The 6,703-nt window shown below is 39.2% G+C and overlaps 1 protein-coding gene across 2 annotated transcripts in view; it reads left to right on the top strand.

Moving 5' to 3' along the window:
• Positions 1 to 1,928: 1,928 nt before the first annotated feature.
• MAP3K13 (mitogen-activated protein kinase kinase kinase 13) overlaps positions 1,929 to 6,703 on the top strand; it is a 34,596-nt gene continuing 29,821 nt past the window's right edge. For both annotated transcript variants that reach the window (XM_087725589.1, XM_087725590.1), the window contains exon 1: positions 1,929 to 2,000. The gene's annotated coding sequence lies outside the window, so the exon portion shown is untranslated. The remainder of the gene's footprint in view (positions 2,001 to 6,703) is intronic.

The raw sequence follows: 6,703 nt of genomic DNA, 5'->3' as shown, positions 1-6,703 counted from the left end.
CCTGACCGAAGACCAGTGCGTGCTTAAGAAGGGTCCAATTTCCCTGGAATCGACTTAACGCGAAAATTATTTTAATTTAAATTAAGGCGGTCAGCTTGGTTTTACACCTGAGCCACTTTCTAGCAAAGAGATCTATGGAAAGAACAGTAATGGGGGCTGAAGAATTACAAGATCGCTTGTCTATTCCATTGAAGTCAATGGAATACATATAAATAAGAAGTGGAGTGGGGGAAAAATGGGGTGCTATATCATGTGGGTATTTTGTAAATGCCTTCGTATGACTTTTTAAAAAAAAAATTAAGAAGATTTTCTAGGAATTTTTTTTGTGATTTTGGATAATAGTGAAGAGCTTAGAGGTGTGATTTAGTGCTTGTATATACCTAAATAAATGGACACTGGAAATAAAATGGTAACATTAATGTCTTCTTTAATATGTTTATTTTCATCTTTTTTTAAAAGTATTTTGAAGTCATTTTAGGCCATCTCCTAAAACGGACAGATAAACCATTTAAGAGGAAGAAAAAGCTACACATGGGATATAGCCTTTGCACTTATGGCTGTTCGGACTGAAATGTATTATTTGCATCGGAGAACAATCATTCCAATTATTAATTGCAGTTCAGAACGGCCAACTAATTTTTTCAGACACAGTTTATTAAATATAGGTGCAGAACTTATAACACTGTGAAGATAAAGTGCAAAAATTCAGTACTTGTAAAGGATCCCTGGATTAAATCCCGAAGATCCTTTTCCCTAATATAAACGGAGATGAGCACCGCCCCCTATAGTCGGAAATGACTAGTGCAGTAAAATCCGCAGAGACTCCTTTACCTTTTTGGTTACCTAATAACAAATATAACAGCTATATACCGTAGGTATTGTTGTGTAGGTGAACATCCTATTGAGTTCAGTGGGTTTATTTGCAAAAAGTGCAGACTTTTTTTAATCACCCGGTTGACTGGAATTAAACAGCTGATCAAATTGAACAAGTCACAGAAGGGAATGTCAGCAACTGTTACTGAGGCCTATTCCACTTCACCTTTCTTATCATGTAGAGGCCCTAAATGCACCAAAATAAGCCATTTGGCTCCTAAGCGACACTAAAACTTATGGGTATGGGTGGAAAGGGGAAGCCACATATAGGTAAATGCTTAATATTTTTCTCAATAATATGAAAACCCGGAATCAAAACACCTCTGACTCAACACTTCCCTTTTCTACATTTAAAGATTTTTGTTTTCAAATTCATCAACAGAAAATACCAACTCAGGCAACAGGGTACAGTACTATGATGGCAGCAACCTTTTGACTTGGAGGACAAGAAAGCATCTTTTGCAGTCCCAAAGGTGTTTTTTTCAGGAGGCAACTAGACTTTCTTTATGTTTCTTTTGAAGACGTTTCACTTCCCATCCAAGAAGCTTCTTCAGCTCTGACAGGATTTTTTATTAAATTACCAGCTGTCTGCAAGGAATATAAATCCTTCCATTCCCCACTATCCTGTCAAAGCTGAGTAAGCTTCTTGGATGGGAAACGAAACGCCTTCAAAAGAAAAAACAAGAAAGTCCAGCTGCCTCCTGGGGGAAAAAAAGCACCTTTGGGACAACAATAACCAGGATGACTAAAAATCTCTACAGATCTTTCACTGGTTCGTGAGACTAGGAGGAGGTCTCGGGTTCATTTATGCGAATGTGTCACCAGGGTTACAGTGAATAGACTGTCGGGCTTGGCACCGTATTAACAACAGTGATTCAATGCAAACACTTTAAGCCTCGCTCCCCAATTCCACCCTCGCAAAGGATCACAACACACTCGTAACCTTAGCTACGGGGCTACAGGGGATAGCCGGAAGTACATTGATCAAAAGCGAATTTATAGGAGGCAGCGCAGTAGCTGTATTCTTTTCTGTCAGGTGATGCCGGAAGTGACGCAATGTTGACGGCCCGGCAGGTGGGAGGAGGACCAATGGCCGACGGTGGCCAATTTAAGGCGGCGTTCAGGCGGTAAGTAACGGGCGCCGCGAAATGGGCTCCTCGGGAACGCGCGTCTCTCTGGTTATGGCTGAGGCCCGGCGGCTTCCGTTCGCGAGGGCATCGGGTGGCACTTCGGGATATTCAGGGCTACCTGCGCTGTTTTTTGTTTGGCTTTGCTGTGTCTTGTTGGCCAAAGGAGTGTTTTCACCTTTGACATGGATACCTGGCTACGTGGTAGGGGCAGGACCGCCGTAGTCATTGCAGCACCGGGTCTGCAGATTCGCACCATTAGGCGCGCATCACCTGTATCCAGCTATTGATGGGACAGAAACTAAAGCATGTTTGTAACATTTGTATTTGTTTGCACCGTTAGGAATCTTTTTTGGAAAGCGGTCATGCCCGTCTTCTACTGATGGGACGGGAAGTAGAGGGGTGATGATACTTGAGAATAAAAATGTTATAAAACCGTACACATCCCACACAGTATGTTATTCTGTAGCATAAGGGAAGCCTAACTATCTTAACCTTTTGGGGGGAGGGAGTCGTTCAAATTGTGTAGTGATAGATTCCACTAAGTCTGGAATGCTCTACCTGATCCAGTTGTCTCAGGAACACATTTTCACAGTTTCAGTCACAAATTGACTTCTGTGGACCGTCAATCTACTGACCTTAAGTGGTCAGTAGAAGGGGCATGCAGGAGTGCACTAAGGTGCCTATTGTGCTGTCATTGTATTTTTTCCCCTTTTATTCTTGTTCTCGTTTTTGTTTGACAAATTCTAATAAATAAAATAAATAAAATAGATCCAATCTAGAAAAAGTTCAGTAGGGCTAATTCCGAGGTAAGTATGCAGAAGGTTGTTTTATCAGCTGAATAAAATAAATGCTAGTGATAACTGCACTTAACGTCCTTGTTCTACAAAACGTTGGGATGTGAAGGAATAATAGCACTACTCCCTAGCAGTAATAGCATTATAAATACACATTCCTTCAAGGTGAAAATAAGATAAAACATGGGCATGTATGGGTAAGAAACTTTGTTGATTAATAGTTTTGTTGTAATAGAACATGATTTAGAACAGAATAGAAGAGAATTCTTTATTGGCCAAGTGTGATTGGACACACAAAGAATTTGGTGCATACTCTTTCAGTGTACATAAAGAAAAATAAAATAGAATACATTCATCAATTCATCTTTGTATATAAATTGGCCCACATTAGCTGTATTCTCACAGTTCTAACAAGACCTAGGTTAAAGATATCCAAGATTTTGTCTGTGTTTGACATGAAACCTGGGGCAAAAAATAACTGATTACTTATAGTATTGTGCATTTTCTCACTGCCTGTTTTTTTCCCTATTGTGGGTAAATACCTAAATTAAATAATGAACATGGGTTATGTTTGAAATGGAATACTCTTGTAAATGGGAAGCTAGCATTTTTAATATCATAGGAAGGCACAAAAAGTTTTATCAAGCATTTGGTATATTCCACAGATATTGTATTTTTGAAGTGATGCAAATATAATGACTACCCAAATAAGTGGTACTATAAACTTTCAAATAGTGCCTACAGATTGTACCTCATCTCTGAAACACTTTGTAACACTTTTTCCAGTATGTCTTCAAAAACAGAAGTAACATAAAATGAGAATGCCTTTCTTAATTAGTTCTGATCCTGTATTCATCTATCATACTTCTAAAGGAAACCATTGTCTTGGATTAATTTATACAATTTTAAATGCTAGGAAATATATTCCTTATGCCTTGGCAAAAGGGAAGAATATATTATTTATTTGCTATATTTTCTGTTATAACACTGTTCAGAAGATCCAAAATAATTAACACACAACACTAAGCTAGAAATTCTGTTTTGTTTAAAGTTCTCAATTTATCCCAAGTAAGAAAATGATTTTTTTTCAATATACACAATGGTTATATTGTTTATAGCTGAACCTGAAATCTTGATTTATTCTTAGTTTAAGCCTTTTCCTAATTTGCAGAAGTGTGCTGCACAAAGAAAACGTTCAGCTAAATTACAGTTTCTTGCTTCTTTTCCCAATTCCTTCTTCTCTTGCCAGTAGTTCATGACTTGACTTTCTTTACTGAATCATGACTTCCAAACTTAAATATTGTCTCCATAAAGTGTAACAAAATTAGTTATTGTAGAAAACAAAATAATAGCACTACTCCCTAGCAGTAGTGTGTTTTTTCCTCCCACAAATTGGCTTAGTATTCCATCTCTCAGGCTGGGGGGTGAAATTATATGCCCCTCAGACAGGGTGCGCAATTTGGGAGTCCTCCTGAACCCACAGCTGACTTTAGATCATCAGTTGTCGGCTGTGACCAGGGGGGCGTTTGCCCAGGTCTGCCTGGTGCACCAATTGCGTCCCTACCTGAACCGGGAGGATCTTACAACAGTCACTCATGCCCTCGTGACCTCAAGACTGGACTACTGCAATGCGCTCTACATGGGGCAGCCCTTGAAGAGTGTTCGGAGACTCCAGCTAGTCCAGAATGCAGCCGCGCGAGCGATTGTGGGTGCACCCCGGTACACCCATGTTATACCTATCCTCCGCGAGCTGCACTGGCTACCTATTGGTCTCCGGATACGCTTCAGGGTGCTAGTTATTACTTATAAAGCCCTACATGGTATTGGACCTGGGTACTTGAGAGACTGCCTTCTGCCAATTACCTCCCACAGACCCATTCGATCCCACAGATTAGGCCGCCTCCGTATTCCATCTGCCGGCCAATGTCGGCTGGTGACTACTCGGAGGAGGGCCTTCTCTGTCGCTGCTCTGGCCCTTTGGAACGAGCTCCCCATGGAGATTCAGACCCTTTCCACCCTTCAGGCCTTCCGGATGGCCGTGAAGACCTGGCTGTCCCAGCAAGCCTGGGGTTGAGTTCCCCCCCCTACTCGAATTTGCTGTGTCTGTTGTGCTTTTAAGTTGTTTGTATTGTCTGATTGTTTTTGTCTTACTTTTTGTAATTTCCCCTCCCTTGGCTTTTGTTCAGCCGCCCTGAGTCCCTTCGGGGAATAGGGCAGCCTACAAATTGAATAAACTCAAACTCAAACTCAAACTTAATAGTGGTCAGAAAAATACAGTCAGGAAAAATATATCCTATGTAAGAATCCCACAAGCACACCCATTGACCCACAAATAATATAGTATATGTATCTATGCTGCCACTTTGTACAAGCAGATTTTTAAGATGGATTTACCAAACCAGGGCCTTTTAATAAAATATAGATGTACATTCCTAGCTGCTGCATATAGCAGAAAAAAAAGAAAAAGTTACCCAAGCAGGTGAGGCTCCAGTAAAAGCCATTATGACATTGTGTATCTTGTGACAAAAATATGTAAATAGCACAAATTACATCTGGCCTATCATGTTGCAAATGATGTGCACAGTACACAATTTCCATCATTATTGTCTTAAAACATTATCAGGGACTTCAGAAAAAAGGCACAAACTCAGAGTAGTCTTTTTTTCTATCCTTCCCGTCTTTTTACTCCTTGGGAATCTCTGCTTTGATAGATTATATTATCCATAATTTTCTCTGCAATATTTTCCAAATGTTATATGTGCACACACAAATACAGATAAAATACATATTTATTAAAGAAATCCAGAATCACATAATGCACAGTTTAAGTAGTAAGACATCATACAGTAAATAGTATACCTATGTAAATGAATGGATTTGTTTTGGCTTGGTCACCCAATTTGCTTTGTCAAATTTTCCATCTCCACTAGTACTGGTTGAAGTAATTTTAAGCTCAATGAATTTAAGATTACTTGCAGGAGTTGGTGAAGCTATCCAGTCTGGAATATCTTTGGAAGCCAGCAGTTAGGCACCTTCAACGCATACTTAGAGCAATCCTGCACCATTTTCTTAAAGTGCCCAACCTAGAAATGCTTTGACTAATGCTGTGTGAGTGTGCATTACATTTCTACAACATTTGCCAAATGAGGCTTCTCTTTCATAGCACAAATTCTGCAAAAAGCTGGGAGGAGTTTCAGGCAGCCCGAGGCAATGGCATAGCAACATGGTTGCTTTATATGAAGAACTCAAGGAACCATGGTGCTGCATGAAGCAGCTTTTGTAGCAGCGGAGAACTGCCTGAGCTTCAGTATCAGCCAGGAAAACACTGTTGTCTGCTGTAGTTCTGATACTGAAAACAATTCTGCTTCCAGAGACAAACATTCACTAACTTTATTTCAAATTAATTGCAATGAAAAATTGTTAATCTATTATATGTTTGACATCATCTCTCCGATACAATGGGTTTTTTTTTAAATGGTGTAGTTGAGTTAATTTTTGATTGGCAATTTTCTTGTTGAGGTTTTTTGGGAGTGGTTTGCCATTGCCTCCTTTCTATGGCTGAGAGGAAGTGACTGACCCAGGTAGGACTAGAATTCACAATTTCTAGTTTCTAGCCTGACCTCAACCATTGCATCAAACTAACGCTCTTACTAATCGTTACTAGTGAATATATTTTGGATGTTTTAATACAACTTGATATTTATTTTTATGTATTTAATTATTTTTCACATTTCTGAACTGCCCATTTCCTTCCAAGAGGGACTATGGGTGGTGTACAATAAAGCATCAAAATATAAAAACAGTATAAAAAACACTAAAATCTTACAGTTAAAATTTTAGAATTATAAATTTTATTTTATTTTTTTAAAAATGTTGAGGCAAGAATAATTAGACCCTGTTAAAATC

Source organism: Thamnophis sirtalis, unplaced genomic scaffold (assembly GCF_051295495.1).
Source record: "Thamnophis sirtalis isolate CommonGarterSnake01/CBP01778 unplaced genomic scaffold, rThaSir2_p1.2 scaffold_11, whole genome shotgun sequence".
NCBI lineage: Eukaryota > Metazoa > Chordata > Lepidosauria > Squamata > Natricidae > Thamnophis > Thamnophis sirtalis.
Note: the sequence above shows the minus strand (reverse complement) of the source record. Positions and strands in the feature narration are given on the sequence as shown.